A 19981-nucleotide genomic window follows, 5' to 3' on the forward strand; every position below is an offset into this window, starting at 1 on the left:
GCAAATGTCTTGGCAACTTCTTCGGCATCACGCCCTTCTTCATGCAAAGTGGCAATGCCTCTCTAGCACCATTGTCTTCACTCAAACTCGCAATGGTGTCTATGAACGTCGGTACTCCCTCCTTTAGGCCCTTTTCAAGCTGCATGGCCGAAAATTGGGTTGGTCCTTCCGTCTTTGGCACCTTGACTAGGGGCACCATACATGATCCCTCTTGCTCCATAACCACGAGTTGTTGGAGGTAGGGGTCGATCACCATATGGCATCGCTGAAAGAACTCCTGCCCAATGATGATATCAAAGATATCTAAGGGAGCGACAGTAAAGTTGGTCTTACCTCGCCACTTGCCCAATGTGATGTCTACTCTTTGAGCGACTTCGCACACAGGTGTAAGGGGTGCATTAACCGTCCTGAGGCAGGCGTCACTTGGACTGTAACTTAGCCCCAACTTCATAGCTGCTGACTTAGTCATTATGTTGGCCTCTGCACCTGTGTCAACCATTGCACGAGCGGCTCGTCCATTGATCATGATGTCTACATATTGTGCGCCGTACTCCTTCGGCTTTTCTGATTACTTTGTGATAGCTCTGCATAGTCCAATCAGGCCCAATTGCGTTGTGTTTGAACCTTGCTCTTGCCCTTGTGCATCTTTCCCCTTCCATTCCCGTAGGATGGCACCAAGGTTCTTTAGTTCAGGACACCTTGCATAGCCATGCGGCCCTCCGCATATGTAGCATCCATTCCCCTTCGCATTCTGTGCCTTTCTGTCGGCATCGTCTTGTCGTCCAGCCTTCTTACCATTGGACTTATGGTAGTTGTAGTTTTTGGGATGAGGTTGTTTCTCTTCACAATCTCCCCTACCTTGGTCATGACTACCTCTCGTCTCGTCTCCTCTTCCTCGGTCATGCTTGTCATGCCTTCAAAGCTTCGGCTTGTGTGATGGCTTCATCGATGGTGCTGACTTGGCGACGCTCCAACTCTGTCTTGGCCCAACTCTATAGTCCATCCATGAAGTGGAAGAGCATGTCTTCATCCGTGGGGTTGGGAATCTGAAGTGTGAGAGTAGTGAACTCCTTTAAATAGGCCCGTATGCTACCTGTTTGCTTCAATTCCCGAAACTTGCGTTTGGCCTCATAGATGACATTGTTGGGGAAGAAGGCCTTCTTGAACTCGTTTCGGAACTGTTCCCAGTTGTTGATGGTGCATAAACCCTTCCCGATTTCGGACTCCTTGCGCTTCCACCATAACATGGCCATCTCCGAGAGGTATAGCACGGCCGTGTTAATCCTCGTCTCGTCACTCTTCACTTTGTTACACTTGAAGTAATTCTCCAAGTGCCAAAGGAAGTTCTCCACCTCTTGTGCATTATAGGCACCTTTGAATATTGGTGGCTTGGGAGCCTCAATCTTAGCCTCCCGGTCCGCACTAGACGTTATGCATCTCCCGGCATCTATGTCTCCTTTGAGTACTGCTATCTCGGCCTTCATGGTCTCCATCGTGCTTAGCGCGTCCATGAGCCGACACTCCAAGAAAGTGATCACCTCCTTCACCTTGTACTCGGCAGCCTTGCGCACCTCCAACTCCTTCCGGATGTTGTCGTTCTCCTCAAGGGTGAACTCCTCTAGAGACTTGAACTTGCCGTCGACCTTGTTCAAGCGCTTGCCTAATATCTCCACAGCTTGTCGGGCAACATCCACCCTTGCAATCCACTCCATGCAGAGCGTAAAGTCCACGGGCTCCTCGCCTCGCTCGTCGTCACTCACCTCAGTGGCCGAGGGTGAGTGGGATGTTAGGGCCTCGCTTGATGTAGGCTCCAGCGGCACCTCCTCATTTTTCTTAGAGTTTTTCTTTCCCTTGCGGTGCTTCCTTCCAACATCTTGCTTGACGTTGGTGGCGGTAGTGGCGTTGATATCTCCCTCACTTGCCATATCCCTTAGTAGAACCTTGGTCTGATACCACGTTGTCACGGACTTAGAATTCAACTAAGACCTCCATGCGACACTTAGCAACTTACTCACGAATCTTTTATGATCTTGTAAGCTCAAGTAAGCCTTTAAGACTAGATCGCTAAGGGGAATGCTAGATTGTAAGAAAGACAAGAGAGCTTTTATGAAGAAGGCTTTTGTATTGCTTGGAAGAATGCTTGTTTTCTTGATGATTTGCTACAAATGAATGCCCCCTCTATTTATACTACTCCTAAGGGGCTCAAGTGTAAATAGAAATTGTTATACAAGTCCTTTTATATTTACAAAGAAGTTCCTACTCTAGAACTCTCCACACACTCTAGAGAATTCCAAGTTTTTCAAGACTTCTCTACAAGCTTCTACAAGAATCTAGAGTCTTCCACTAACCTCTCCAAGACTCTAGATCTTTCCCCCGTCTTCATGATCAAGTAGCGGGTCATGACAACGGGGTGGAAAAAATACAAATATGAGTATCAAATCACATGTATTCAGCAACATCGCCGGATAACTCTAATCTAAAATGATTGCGAGAGACACCCTACACATTCTAAAATTCATAAAGTAAGGTTACGAATCTCACATTATCACTTGTAACTCACAACTACAATAAACATTATAAAACAACAAAAATAGTAATCTAAAAGTATGAAGTCACCAACACAATTCAACAGGTAATTCAATCACAATCACATACAAATAGTCTTATATTTCACTGAAATAGAACAAGTCAAGCAATGTGATGAAATGAATGCATATGATGCATAGTTGCATACCTAACAAATGTGCCAATCTGATCCATTAATAAAATTAGACATGCGTGCCACTTCGATTCATATATAAAACTAAACAGGTGTGTCACTCCAATCCATAAATATAATTAGACAGGCATGTCACTCCGATCCATAAATAAAACTGGACAAGCATGTCATTCCAATTCATAAATAATATTGAGCAGGCGAGTCACTCTGATCCATAAATATAAATACAAAATAACAGTTGGGCAGATGGGTCACTTTGATCCAAATGAATGAAATATAAATGATGCATATGTAAAGTCGATGTATTCAATAACATCCATTCACAATAGTCACTATTAATCCCTTTTCCATCATATTTCTCTAATTTATGCATTTCACTTCCATTTACAAGAATTAACATTTCAAAATTTTTTTATCAACTATTTTAGTTACATTTCAAGTTCATAGTAAAATTTCACCTTCTAACACACTTAAGATTCATTTCAATCCAATGAATCTCACAATAAAGAACCAAATTAAGAAAATTGGGTAAATCAATCAATTAGTTATTTTTAACACTTCACAATAATACTAGTACTCAGATATATGCTCATCGCCTCACATATAAAGGACCTTCATTTTTTTCTTTACTTCCAATTAGAGACAACTAATACATAAACACTTTAAAAAGAGTAAGAAAAGTCTCAACTTTCCTTAAATAAAGTTCAAGCAATTAAATCAAAGTCTTTATATTTTGAATAGCCTTTAAATGATCCCAATTTGATCAAATATGTATTCTGCATAAATATACAAAACTATCAACATTCATATTACTATACTTTTATTTTGGATCCAAAAAGTCAATAATGAAGCCATAAGAAAAAATATTTTTTTATTGAAAATTCATGTTATTCATAGTTTAAGGATATTAAATATGAAATTTTCATTAAAATAGAGTTAAAATCGACTTTCAAAACCTCAAAATATGATTTCTCAGCATTAGACACAAAATTCTCATTTTTTATATTCAAACTCGATTTAAAACGATTAAATAATTGACAAATAAAAAATATGCTGCTAAAATTGATTTACCTATAACATAAGGGCCTTAAATATGAAGTTTCAACAATAACAAATTTTGAATCGACCTCCAAGTCGAAGAACAAATTACTATGGACTGTGTTGTTGGTCAATCATAAACTTTGTGTAAGCATGATTCGGTTTATGTAAGTGTGCATATATTTATCAAAGCAATGCACTTCATACCAGTCATTACTACTTACTCAATATATACATTAGGAAGGTTTATCCAGTTGCAAAACACAAATATGTTCACAAGACACACATATGTTCATTATTCCTAATTGAAGTTCACGATGTACCAACTCATTTTTTCAGTCCTTTAAAAAAAATTGTGTACTCAAGTTGAGCTTAATATATCATCTCATCCACAAACATAATAGATAGTTCAAGCAGACTATTCAAATCTTAGAAGACATGCTGAGAGATTATGTTGTTGACACCCAATTTTGACCATCCATAAACGTATATTAGTTATCGAGCTTTTTTAATTTTAAATAATTTTAAAATAATTCTTACGAAAATCCAAAATATTTTAAAGTTATTTCAAAGATATTTTATCGTAATTTTCATATTTTATAATTCTTGAACAATATATATATTTTTATTTAATTATTTATATAACTATTACCTTTTATCATTATTTGAAAATTGTCTTAAAAATATTTTGTTTTTAGTTAAATATTTTGTTAATTAGTTTGGCTTAATTAATAGATTTATATTTTAAGTAATTATTTTACTTTGTTAGAATTAAGAAGCTCGTTAATTAATTAATGTTAATTCGTTTTATTTAATTTTTAGCCGAATTCACTATTCAACATGGTTAAATTTTTAATTCGATGTGGTTAATTTCTTAATTCAATTGACTATAATTGAAATTCATATGAACATTAGTTAAATTACAATCCTAACCAATTATTTTTTTCTACCCAAAATATGGCTTAATTACCTACACCGATATTACAAAACTCATTTTAACCCACTAAGTTAAAAACCAAAGCCCCTTCAACAAGCAAGGACCCAAAATCCCATGCCCAATTCATAATGCCTACAATTTTCTACTATTACATTGCAACATTACTTATATAATACTAACCTACCTAATCATGCAACTACAACAAGCCAACACATGGCAATGTCATATCACCCCCACCGACCCCACTTATAATTTCTACCTAACTAAATGACCCAAGTACTTAATATTCATACAACATTACACCACAATAATATACTACACCACAACGTCCATTATTCTAACACCCTCATTACAACCGACCCACATCCCCTTTTCTTTTTACTTTACATCACTTCCCTTTTTTCCTTTAATTTACATCACATCACCCCACCAAACTTTACACCTTACAACAATACTAATTTCCTTTCTTTTCATCTCTTTCCATCTCACCTCACGCTCACACACCCATATTCATCCTCTTCACCAAACCAACGACAAATTTCAACAACAACAACTCATCGCAGTGACACATCTCTCTCCATATTTAAAAATTTTGCAAACTTCGAACCTCAAGTATTGGCTTTGGCTTAAAAAAAATTTTCCTTCAAATCTAATCCGAATTCGGAAATGTTAAGATCAAATTCGGATTTTTAGGGGTATGTTTTCCTCTTACTTGACTTCTCCTTCCTTCTTTCGAATCAATCTCAGATCTTCCTCTCAATTGATATATTAGGATTCAAATTGTTACTTTTTTGCTATAAATAGAAGATATTTGATAGTCATTAAGGGGGGGAGAAAAAATGGACAGAGATTTGGAATTTGAAGGTCGGAGAATAGTATTCTTACAAATCAAACCAGCGAAGATTTGAGACTCAGATTTTATATTTTTCTTTCAAGTTCTTTTTATCATTTTTTGGTGAGTTTTAAGTGAAATCACTATCCGCTCGTCGTCTCCAGTTCACTGCTCCGGAAGAGGTAATATCTTCTCCTTTTAGTTCTGTATATTTTTATTTTTCGATTGTAGAGTTGAATCTCTGAATATAGTAGTGTTGTTCGTGTTTAAGATTTCATAGTAAGGATATGAATTTGGTTGCTGGAAGATGTCTTATTATTTCTCTTAGCAATTTGATGTCTCTGTTTGTACATTAAGTGGTTCCTAGATTCAAATATTTGTTGTTATGTTTCTTTGAAAACTAATTTCATAATTAATTACTTGTCTAAGACGCCAAACTTTGATCCTAAATGTTTATTTCATAATTTCTATGTGTGAGTTCTTGCCTGGTTCATGTTTTAAAAAATATACTTTTCATTTTATTAGCTTGTCTCTTTGTATTGAAATTTTCTATTTTATTTCTGTTTACTATTTAAATTATGATAAGATTATTAAGCATTATCGTGAATTGGTTTGCAATGCTCTGCCCATATCCTCACAGCCATATGTTTGAGAACTATATAAAATGAGCTTAAAATGAGCATTCCAGTAAAACCTTCAAATTATGCATTAAATGAAAATTATTATTTAAACTTTATTATCTATTTTTGTTCTTATATATTATCTGTTAAAGGAAAGTTTGGTTCAAAGATTTTGTGTTGAACAATGACTTGATATTATATATGGTGAATGCATGTCATTTGAATAAAATGGTATATTATGGGAACCCCTATTGTCAGTCTAGTTCTTTGGTTCATTTTATTCTACTTTATTTTATTTTTATTTATTTTTGTTTATGACTCAATATTAATTACTGCACATGTTTGATATATGTAAAGTTTGTCTCTCCAATCTCTTTTTTGCTAAAAATGGCTTTGTCCAGGTTCTTTATCCATAATTATCTAATATGTGAAAGAATTTAATATCGTTTCACTAACTAACTTATAAATTGTTTTCTTTTATTGAAACATGTTATATTTAATTTTTGGGGTATTGATCCTCTTTCTAATGGGTTTCTCTTTGTTTCAAGTATCTTCCTTAACTCTAGTTTTCATGCATGTTTTATGATTGGCTGGCATACCATTTTAAATTTAGTCTTTATTCAAGAATATTGTTAGAATGTTGGTTACACCTTTGACACATATCTTTGTTGAATAAGTCGAGGATAAAAAATGCTCTAGCAAATTTAGATTAGGTTGGACTGCAATTTATATTTATTTGATGAATTAACAAGTCATGACATTTATATTTGTATTTTATATATGTATCAACTGCCAATAATGTGTCATTGTGTGCTTTTCTCTAATCCTTATCATTTTTATTTTTTTCATATGACATCAATCCGAGTCCATTTTTTGGACTCTACTATTACATATCATTGAGTTTCGAGCCAATCCATCTTGTTCGAATTACTGAAAAGCTGATACAGGATTAGGAAAGCAAGTATACAAATCGCAAAAGCCAAAAAGGGGATGATATATAGTAATATACAACTAACACACAGGACGAGAATTGGGATAAAGCCCAAAAGCAACAATGAATTTGGCCCAAAAAGGGGCCCAAATTCATTACTCTTTGTTCTTTTAATTATTTTGATTATAAATATTTGACTAATTATAGTTAACTCTAACTTTAAATATTAAATAACTTAGTCGAATTCTCCAAAAGATAAACTATTTTTGTTGTGTTGGTTTATTTTAACAAATTTCATTTTATCAACTCTTTACATTTTTTTAATTTTATTTTATTTACATAATCAAAAAATATTGGTCAAATTTTACTTGTCTTTAAAAATTTAAATCTCGTTTGATTAAGATCTTTTTTTTCTTCTAAGAAATAATTAAAAAAAACAATAAAAAAAATGAATGATCTCAAACCTATCGTATTTATTCATTTTGTTTTAATAATTCAATTGTCTCAAGTTAATTCCTTTAAAACGATTTTAATGTATTTATTTATTTCAAAAAAATATATGCAAACTTAGTCAAAATCAGAGTTTTTTAAATTGCCGGATAACCGTGCGTTTGCGGTCACTTTGAATGCTTAACACCTTCTCAAAGTGGAAATAAGAACCTCATACCTTTTTCTCTGAATTTTTAAGACTTAAATCTGTTAGAGTTTTTTAAATTAAATTTTCTTAACTTTTAAAAAAAAATAAAGGGGCAACACTTCCTTTCTAAAATTGATTTATTCTCTAAAAGTTGAAATTAATTTTAAATCGTCTATTTCTGACATAAAAAAAATGACGACTCCGCTGGGGACTAATTAGGTTCTAACCATTAGATTTGACTAATCTACTTGACTAACTATTCGGAAATGTAATAATTAGTAATTTACTTTCTTTATTTGTGCCTTATATGTTTAAACTACGAATATTGAACAGTCATCGCATGCATAATATATTTCCGCCACTTGGCATTTCCCCCCCTAAATGATAGTTATGAGGGTTGCAAACATTGAATCCAAATGTTCTTAGGAGTACCCTAGTGAAATGAGTTGGTCACTGAATGGTCAACAGTCGCTAGCTTCCTCCAGCCCAAGTTGTCCATTTGGGTCACCGCTATACTAAAATAAAGCCCACTCTTAGTCAATCTAACATAGAGCGAAGCCAAATCACTTTAATTAGCGCATTGAACTAAGTAGACCTAACACCCAAGGTGTATTTTGTAACACCCCAATTTTCTTTTTATGTTTTTTCTAAAGGGTTGCCATGTGATCCATGTTATCTATGAAGTTCTATGTGAGTAGCGATGGTTGGAAATAGGCCTAGAGGGATTTGGAAGGAGTTGGAGGCCAAATAATGGGTCATGTTAATCAACCTACTTGCGTAAGCTATCGACTTGGATGTCTTGCATAACAAAGATACTTAAATACATGTCGAGCTTAAGTAGCAAGAATTTTATAAGTTCTTAAAGTAAGACGAGATTTCGAACCCACGAAAGAGGAATAAGGAGATGATGTACCAACTTGGAATGAGTAGGAGATGCACCTACTTGGACTGAGTAGGTGATGCACCTACTTGGACTGAGTAGGTGATGCACCTACTTGGACTAAGTAAGTGATGCACCTACTTGGACCAAGTAGGTGATGCACCTGCTTGGGTGGACCCCACCCCACCACGTGGAAGCCATGGGGTTGATGCATGAAATAATGTGGCGGCCTAAGAGCCAGACACGTGTCACCCTTAGGGGCTGACACATGTCACTCTCAAGGGAGAAGTATATAAGGCAACTAATGACTAAGGGTTCTCATTTGTTCATCTTTTACACTTAGAAACTTAGAGAAAATTTGAGAGAAAGCAAGACAAAAGGAGATTAACGTGCACACCACATATTTTAGCCAACTTGAGAGACCCACTTGTTAAGGTAAGATTAAGGTTCTTTTTCTTGTTAGCAAACCTATTTTTGGATGGGACTACCGTTAGTAATATTAGTATGACTCCTTTTGCATAACTTCATTTCGAGTGATTCAAGATATTTTGGAAAGATATTTCATAGGGATATAACTTTTATTTAGGCTCTAAAATCCATTTTTTCTTTTATCTTCTAGAAAAAGGATGATGAAGTATAGGGGAGGTGATGCCTTGATTTTATTTTGGAAATCCTACATGGACTGCTGTTGGTATTTTGGACATATCTTTTTGTACAGAATTTCTGTTGGGGTGATTCAAAATTATATGCGACTCTAAGACACATGTGTATAACTTTTATTGAGGCCACAAAGCCTACTTCCCCCATTTACCCCTTCGAAACTGAGCAACAATACAAGATAGTAGGCTATCCAGAACTCTTGTTTTGATAGTTTGGGTTGATTTTCATTGATTTCATATTTAGTTTTGATATGATTAGACTGTTAAACTTAAGTAGGTATTTGATTGTGTATTTAAGGTGTATATGCTCTTATACAATCTAAGGGGAATTGTTTGACGAAGTGGATTTTGGTTGGTCTATGACGTAGTTAAATTAAACTCCCTGAGTTGTGGTGGAATTTGTTATGTGCTAAAACACAAAGGTTTGTGTATAAACATGAACTTGAAATATTTTACTTTCTGAAATTTAAAGTATCTTGGTGGATTGTTTTCTTACTCTTTGTCTTATATCGTAGTATGATTATTATCTCAAATATTGCAAAACTTTCGCTAAATCGCCACTTGTACAAATTGCTTGATCATTTTGCATTCTTATTGGGACTTTGTCCTTCTTGTTATGGTGACTTGTCCTCGATATTGGCATGCCTCTCGATTCGGATCTTGCCCATCTTGACTTTGAATCTACATTTCTTCTTGATGATGGATTTTCGTCCATTTTCGAGTACGAGTGAAAAGCCACTTTCAACATGGTTTTTGATTCTTTTGATATTGGGTGACGACCCTTCTTGATATGGGCTTCGGTCCTTCTTGATTTTGGAAATTTGGTTTGTCTTGGTATTGATTGTGCTTAGTTTGAAGGCATGACGTATATATTGGGCGAAATTGATTATTTGACAATTATTTTGAATTGAATTATAAGTTTTCTTGATACTTGAGCCTTCAAATATTAATATTGATATTTTGAAACTCTTCAAGGTTTGTATTCGATACTTTGATATAATTGTTCTCTTAGGCTAACTTTTACCTTATTGAGCCACCTGCGACGAACAAGGGAATTAAAGAGTTTAATGACTTCAAGCCCAAAGTTTATACACCACTAAGCTTTATGCTTAGCGGTAGTTATTTTCTATCCTAGGTAATGTACGGGACAAGATGTGAAGATGGCCATTTGGAGCCCTTGTGAAGATCACATCTGCATATGCATCTAGTTTTATAAATATTTTAGGAATTTGTACAGGATAAATATGGCACTCATATATAAAATTTTGAAGGCTTGTGAATACAAACCATATGCTTGTAACTTGAATTGGGTGACTAGTTTTGCTATTTTTGGAGTGTGCTTTTAATTCAATTGATGCTATGTACTGGGTTTATACTTTAACTTGTCATTACGCACAAAGAAAGATAATTACTAGTTTGAGTTTTGTGTATTTTATAGACCAGCAATGGTGTTGAATTGAAAATAGAATTTTAAAATAAGTTTTCTAAATGTATTGACTATTTGAGATTATTAAAAAAAAACTATCTTTTGCTTACTAAGTGGCATCCTCCCAAAGGAGGTTCTACATGTTTGGGCCATTAGAAAGACCACCTTGAGTCCAAAAGGCCCACGACCCAATTGGACGCTCATACTTACGTGCTTAATTTGAAGGATGTATACGATGTTGGGCCAACCATTGTTCCTTGGGGTTGGGAGCTTATTTTAATAGTTTAGTCTAGTATAAAAAAAAGAATCTTCACAAGTTTTTATTCTATCTAAAAGAGGTTGATGTCCGAAGATGACAAAAAGTCAAGAATGAAGGATTTTTCATGAAGGCTTAGTTTAGGATTGTACCCCTATGTGGGACTGGTTATTTGTATCCCTTTTCCCCTATTATGTATCCTCATTGAGTTTATTCATAATATTTTTATAAATATAAGTTTTGGGGTAATGAAACATTTCAAATGACGTTATACATCCTTCAAATCGTTAGGCCTACCCTTGGCATAAAAATGATCACATATTTATTTAGAACGCACAATAACTGTTTATCTACTTTATGTCATAATTGTTTGAGTGAATGTGTTTCTCTTACTTGAAGACATTCAACCCTACTTTTTTGAATTATTTTTTTTTAAATCCTCCAAAGCACAAATATCAAGTCCCTATCGAAAGTGTGACCAAATGCTCCTAGAGTGTTTAGTTTCCTTTTAAAATTTGAATTTCACTTTGAAGTCCTAAATATTACTCTCTCTTTTCAAAAAAGGGTTGATTTGTCATTTGAAGTCAGAAAAGTTTCAAGCTATTCAAACTACGTAGGGCCTGGCATCTCCTTCGTGAGATACGTAGACAGCCTTTCAAGGTTTGAACTCTATCTTTTAAAAGCTTGCTTTTCCCCTTCATATTTTACAAAGGGATACCAATATCACATCAATAGATGTCGAGATACAACTGTAAAAGATGCAAGAAGATCTTGATTCAACGCAAATCATCTTTCTTGATATACTAAATCCTAAATTCAATAGGCAAATTTCTGTTTATTTTGTCATTTTTCAATACTTGTGGGTTATCTTGTCTTCAAACAAAACAACTCTTATGTATTTATCTTTTCCTTGTGTGATATTTGCATTATCTGTTATGAATACAGACTGGCATGTTTGCCTTTTGAGTTAATTTCTGTATAGGTAGTTAGAATTGATCTGTGTTGATAATCTGGCAGAGCATCCATACTTCACGAGGTCTAAAGTGCCTAAAGATTCCTTCCCCAATCGAAATTCAATAATAGGAAAAAGGAAAATGACTGGAAATAATGAGGACACTAGTTTGACTGATATTGTTGTGACAAACCTTGTCATCGCTGAATAGAATGAGTTGATTACACAATTGGCATAATAGATCACCGAGATGAGAGTTGAGATATAGAAGAATCGAGATTTGTCAAACTTGGCTATCGCCGCCAACACGTCGGTTCCAGGCTAAGGAAGACCTCTGCTCCATCTTCATCCAGAAAATCCTCTAGAAAACATGCCAAATAATCCTCATGTCGTTCCAACTTAGAGATCACCAGCCATCGATTTAACCACTTCTAACCCATAGCACGCTAGCTCATCATACCAAGCACCACCGCCCTCCCAAAACCTAAATACCAATAATTCTTAGATATTCCGCCCATTTTAAGGATCGAATGTGAATAGCTCCTAGGCTTTGCCTCCCTTTCAAGGCTAAATGCCAACAATTCTCAGTCATGTTTGCCTTTTGAGTTATTTTCTATATAGGTAGTTAGAATTGATCTGTGTTGATAATCTGGCAGAGCATCCATACTTCACGAGGTCTAAAGTGCCTAAAGATTCCTTCCCCGATCGAAATTCAATAATAGGAAAAAGGAAAATAACTGGAAATAATGAGGACACTAGTTTGACTGATATTGTTGTGACAAACCTTGTCATCGCTGAATAGAATGAGTTGATTACACAATTGGTATAATAGATCACCGAGATGAGAGTTGAGATATAGAAGAATCGAGATTTGTCAAACTTGGCTATCGCCGCCAACACGTCGGTTCCAGGCTAAGGAAGACCTCTGCTCCATCCTCATCTAGAAAATCCTCTAGAAAACATGCCAAATAATCCTCATGTCGTTCCAACTTAGAGATCACCAGCCATCGATTTAACCACTTCTAACCCATAGCACGCTAGCTCATCATACCAAGCACCACCGCTCTCCCAAAACCTAAATACCAATAATTCTTAGATATTCCGCCCATTTCAAGGATCGAATGTGAATAGCTCCCAGGCTTTGCCTCCCTTTCAAGGCTAAATGCCAACAATTCTCAAACATTCCCTCCCATGTACTAGACTCTTTATCAAAAAATGCTCAAAATCCACCTACCACTCAACCTATACCTTTAAAAACCACTTTCTATATTCCAACACTACTAGAGTCAATCCTCCTTACACTATATATCCCGAGCCTGATCATAATGAGGAGAAGAAGAAGGAGTGGAGGACCAAAGAGGAAATGACTAAGCAGAGTATGAAAGAGGAAATTGTAGAAGCTATAAAAGTGTTTCACTATACCCCAGATGTTGTTGGGTTGAATTATGAAGATCTGTGTATCCATCCATATTTGGACCTTTTAAAAGGGTTCAACGTATCGAAATTTGATATTTTCAGAGGAACCAAAAATCATTTGGCTTATTTGAGAGCATATTGTGATCAACTCGTAGGAGTTGGAAAGAATGAGGCCTTATTAATGCGGCTCCTTAGCCGAAACTTAAGTGGAGAGGCCTTAGAATGGTTTACTTCTCAATAGATAAAATAGTGGTCAAGTTGGAATGCTTTGGCTAAAGATTTCATCGAAATATTTGCTTACAATGTGGAGAACATTCCCAATCGTTAATCTTTGGAGAAAATCAAACAAAAGTCTACTTAAAGCTATCGAGAGTATGCCTACTGTTGGAGAAAAGAGGCTGCCAGAGTTTGACCTTCCATGACTGAGAAATAGATTATCGAAGTTTTTGTACGCATTCAAGAGACTAAATACTATGCTAGGATGTAGTTGCTCGTAAGAGCAAAATTTGCTGAGATGGTCAAAATTGGTGAGACTATCGAAGACGGTCTTAAGACCCGAAGGATTACCCGTGTGGCTGTCCAAGCTGGGTCATCAGTTTTTTTCAAAAAGAAAAAAGAAGATATGTCCTTTATTTCATATGCTCCAGATAGAAGGGTGCACAGATCGTTGAATTTTAGCTCTAGAAAAGCCTCACCCTCCAAAACCTATCCCTCATCCCTACAAAATACCTACCCAATTTTCTATGTCCAACCAAGTTATCAAACTGCCTCCTAATTACCCTCCTCTAGACTATCAAAATGCTCATCTTGACTACCAAACTCCACAATACCCAAATTTTGAATGCCAGCACCTACTCGTCAAAATCCTCTGAACTACCATCAAGTATGTCCACCCCTGCAAAATAATTACAACTTTCCTCACCCAAACTTTGAGAATAAACCCTATTGAGTCTTTACTCCTTTGATTGAGAGCCGAACATAATTTTTTGAGAGATTAAAAATGGCTGGCATGATACAAACAATCGATCATAGAGCATTAATATCAATTCCAAACTTTATAGACCATATCTTTATTGTGCTTATCATTTAGGAGGTGATGGACTTACCATCGAGGACTATATCAACTTGAAACATAAAATTTAAGACCTGATAGATCAAAAGGTTGTCACTTTCCAAACTACCGCTCCTAATATCAATAATAACTCCTCACCGAATTATGGAGGGGTGAAAACAAGATTGAAGTTGGAAAAGGTTGGTATATAGATAAGGCGATAGTCCCAGTCAAACCTGACAGTCATAAAAATGACATAGCTTTACTAAGAAAAAAAGAGAGATCTGAATCTGTAATCATGGCACCCTATCAAGATGTTGCTTTAGAGCTAAAGAAGGGTCAAAACATGAAGATAGTTGATTGTGCTCAGTCAAAGAGTTTTCTTCACATGTTCTTGTCTTTTTCAGTGCGAAAGTGTGATAATAATGTTGGTCTAGGGAAAGGAGTCAGAAATCTGTTTGAATAAAGTGATGTTGTGATGATTGAGACATCACGCATATGAGATGCCGAGTCAAAAGAGAAAGTGCCTAATTGGACATCCAATCCGCTCTTGGTTCTTCGCTCATCTTGATAGATAAAGACGAGTTTTATAAAAAGCTGGTGGTAGTCCGAAAAGGCTTAATACCCACCTTTTATGTCATTTTTACCTTGTTATGCTTTAATTCCCTTCGTAATGTTTTGAAAAAGGCAAATTGGTTCATAAACATTGCCAAAGTTTCATTTCTTTATCTAAAATTAAAGGATCTTTTATTGCAAAAATTTGCTTTAAATACTTTAATTTTGCTATCTAACGATCTTTATTGATGATTTCAGTTAAAATAATTTAAAACCTGTCAATATCATGTCATATCACAAGCTGAATGATCAAAGTAAAGTGAATGATGGGTTCGAAGAATGTGATGAGATTGAAATCATTAATCTGGCAGATGATAAATGTGTCAAAGAAATCAAAATTAATTTCCATTTGACAAAGGCTCAGAAGATGCATCAATTTGCTTAGACAATACATTGATACATTCATATGATGATATACAACGGTTACACATCGACCTTTCTCTCACAAGCTGTCTATCAACTTAAATTTTGTCAAGAGATACTTTGTTTGAAGATTTAGAATTTTTTTGTATTTTTTCCTATAATTGCATCATTTGCTTGTAATCGTTTCTATGCTTGTTTATTTTAATAACCCTTTTTGTAATGAACTACGTCTGAACTGAATTCTCAGGAATGAGATAAGTAGGCGGCCTATGTCGGCTTCGGTCACCCCTCTATCTATTTTCAATATTCCTTTGGTGTTTGAACTACGTCTGACCTGAATTTTCAAGAATGAGATACGTAGGCGGCCTATGTCGGTCTTGGTCATTATCGTATTAAAATCTTCTATTTCTCATTTATCTCCTCAGTAGGGAACTACGTTTGATCTGATTTCTGGCTCAATGGGATACGTAGGTACCACAATGGCTCAATCACATTTTTCGTAAGATTTTCATTTCTCTTAATAATGGATACTGGATAGAATTTTTGAGAAGGTCTCAAAAATTCTAAAGAGGGGGATCTTTCTCCTACAAATCACGACTGAAGATGCATTAGAAAAAGCAACTAGGACAAAAATTTTGAGAGGGTCTCAAAAATTCCATAAGTCTCCCATCAATAGTTCGAGATTCACTTAGACCTATTAACTTGGACATAAATTTTTGAAGACGACCTCAAAAATAACATCAAGTATAATCAATGGTTCAAGATTAACTTCAAATGGTCCCCAACTTGATCAAATTTTAAAACTAATTTTGAATGATCCCCATCATCATCGAAAGATCTTAGTCAACTTCGAAAGTTCAAAGTTAACTTCAAATAATCCCTAGAATTTTGAGAAGTTCAAAGTCAACCTCAACGATATCCAATACCGTCAGAGTTTAAATTCAACTGTGAAACTTCTCAGCTAGAACAGATTTCGAGAGGACCATATCAAAATTCCCAACCTTGAAGATTTTCAGAATTTTCCGAACAAGCTATCGAACACGTCAAAGCCTCGAACCAGAGATGCCCATTCAAGCTTTATGTGATATGACATTTGGCAGTGATATTTTTCAAACTTTTTTCAAATGTTTATTTTCTATAAAAGGCTTTCTATATGTGTCAAAATATTTCGCGTAAAGAATAATTTTATCTTTTTTCTATCAAGAAATGAGAAGTTGGAGCGATCAGTCGAAGATAGCAAGTCAAGGAGGAAGCCACTGAAGAAGTCAACAAAGATTAGTTTTGTCAAAACTAATAAATTTTCTGTGGATGCAGGTTTATAAAGATGTCAAAGATCATCCTATTCCTCTGCTCAACAAATACGGAGAAATCAAAAGAACAAAGAGCGCCAAAAACTGATAATTTTTTCTTTGAAAGGAGGAAAGTCCTCAGGTTCATTAGACAAAAAAAAATACGAGCAATAATGTCTCGTTCAAATCCCCAGTAAATCATGAACCACAACAAATATAAAGTGTTCGAAAATGCGGATGATATTCACACCTAATGTCGAAGAACATGCGAAAAAGTCACTTTCAAGACATGCAAGTAAGTGTCTATAATGACGTCAAATTGCATTTTCTAGCATCAAAATGTATGATAGGCACACATAAAACACATCAAATACTGAAGTGGATTTGAAGTTCAACTTGTCAAAATATCTACTATCATGCCAAAAATCAATCTAGGATCGGTATCTTAAGGATATTTATCGTCATCCAATCAAAGGAACATCATTATCCTACAAATGGAGTAACATATATTCTATCGATGGAATATCATCATCCTACCAATGGATTTCCATTCGTTCTATCGATGGACACACATATTTATATCCAACCAATGGAGTAACATACATCATACCGATGGAATATCATTATCCTACCGATGGAATATCACCATCCTACAAATGGATCTCCATTCGTCCTACCAATGGACACACATATTTATATCCTACCTATAAATCTCCATTGTCCTGCCGATGGACACACACATTTATATCCTATCGATGGAACATCAAATCTATAACCTATCAATGGAGTAACGTACATCCTATTGATGGAATATCATTATTCTACTAATGGAATATCATCATCCTACCAATGGATCTCCATTCGTCCTATCGATGGACACACATATTTATATCCAATCAATGGAACATCAATCTATATCCTATCAATAGAGCAACATACATCCTATCGATGGGATACTATTATCCTACCGATAGAACAACAAATGTCCTACCGATGGATAACATATATCCTACCAATGGATTAATTTACATCCTATCAATGGAACAATATCGTCTTACCGATGGACCAACATATATATCCTATCAATAGATCATCATCCTTTCAATGAAGCATCATCATCTGATCAATGGAGAATTATCATCCTATCAATGGAGCATCATTATTCCTATCAATGGAATACATCATCATATTGATGGAGCATTATCATCCTATTGATGGAACATCATCATCATTATATTGCATCATATCTATCCATCATCTACAATATAAAAATCAAAGAAAATTACGTCAAATATTCCAAAAGATGAATACGTGCCGATATAGTAACAACACTACCTCTTTATTTGAATTCTATTTTATACTAATAAGTTTTGTCTCAGTCTTTGTCGAGAGCATCCAAGAGGATGAATTCTCAAGAAAACCAAAGGTGCGGATGACATCAAATATGATGCAGCACAACGTGAAACCTTTTCTTAGCAGCGAACTGGGACATAGTCTGAAGAGGAGTATCAAACTCTTAAGACACAAGTTGTAGAGTGACTTCCACCATAATCAAACCATACCCCTATCAAAAGGCATATGGGTATTTCTTTAAGTTCATCAATTGCAATTTTGCATATGAAAAATTTTAATTGTCACCAGAAGCAACTTTTCAATCTGAGTGATAATACACCAAGAGCTTTGGAAAATTATGTCCGTGTAAGTTCTTAATTATGGGTGTGAAGCGCGCAACATTTATGGCTAAGAGGTTGCCAACCTTGTTTTTTTATAGTCGATTTATTTGTCACTCCTCCCAACTGAAGGTTGTCTTAGCATAAGAGATATCCTTTTCAACCGATTGAATCGAACTACAAGCAGTCTGATTCCCAAGTTTAGGGATATGTAGGCGAACTTGACATTGAAAACTCGACTGTATTCCAACAATCATTCTTAATCTCATCCCCGAGCACCCCGATCTCTCCATATTTTGATATCGGGATCGCTTTTGAATTCTTTCAAAATTCGTGTGTCAAATCAAATGTTTTGAACTAAAAGTGGCCTGAATTCTAATGTAGCCTGAGATATGTAGGAAATCGGATACCGAGGTCCAGCCATTTTTCAAAGTCTGTACAAATCCGTACCAAATTCACTTTCAGAAAGATGAAGTGTAGTCGGCCAAAATTGGATTTTCAATTTTTTTGTCTCGGATCTCTTTCATCTACCCTATCCAAAGAAAGGGACATGTTATTGACACCCAATTTCGACCATCCACAAACGTATATTAGTTATCGAGCTTCTTTAATTTTAAACAATTTTAAAATAATTTACTTGTGAAAATTCAAAATATTTAAAAGTTATTTTAAAGCTATTTTAAAGTATTTTTGACATTTTATAATTCTTGAACAATATATATATTTTATATAATTATTTATATAACTGTTACCTTTTATTATTATTCGAAAATTGTCTCAAAAAGATTTTATTTTTAGTTAAATATTTTGTTAGTTAGACTTAATTAATAGATTTATATTTTAAGTAATTAATTTACTTTATCAAGATTAAAAAGCTCATTAATTAATTAATGTTAATTCGTCCTATTTAAGCTTTACCCGAAATCCCTATTTAAATTCATTTTGACTAATTCCCTAATTCAATTGGATATAATTAAAATTCATATGGTCATTTTTCTAATTTGTAATCTTAGCTAATTTTTTCCTACTCAATTTCTACTACCCTACAATTTCTCCCAAAATTTTAACCCACTGCCCAATCCCACAACAACATATATACCAACCTACTCAACTATACAATTGACACCTATAATTTCTTACAATAACGTGTCAATTCCCAAAACCCACAATAACAACCCAACTAACCCACTACAATATTCATACAACAACAATTTCCAATATCTACACTTCTCCAGCGGCCCATCGTCCCTAAAGCCCAATTCCATTATAACCCAAATTCCCAATTCTCTAACCTACAGCACACCATTCCACGTGTTAACATGCAATACACATACCCCAATTCCAATTTCAATAATTCCAACGCCCACCAATACATTAGGGGTATTTTACTTAAATTCTATAATAAAAAATTCCAATTATAATTTATCTCGATTTTTTTGGTAATTATTCGAATCTTTTTTTTTTTTCAAATTTTTGATACATACGAATGACGCTGATACATCGTGATTTGATACATAAGTTCTTTTCATGATACATCGCTAGTTGATACAAACCAAATATTGTAATATCAATAAAACTTATGAATCAACTTATAACACCTAATATATCATGAACATAACAAAAATAACAGTAAAACTTATGTTTTACTGATACATTTTGTGTTTGGTTTGTATCAACTAACGATGTATTA

Source organism: Solanum dulcamara, chromosome 5, assembly GCF_947179165.1.
Source record: "Solanum dulcamara chromosome 5, daSolDulc1.2, whole genome shotgun sequence".
In the NCBI taxonomy this organism is placed as follows: Eukaryota; Viridiplantae; Streptophyta; class Magnoliopsida; order Solanales; family Solanaceae; genus Solanum; species Solanum dulcamara.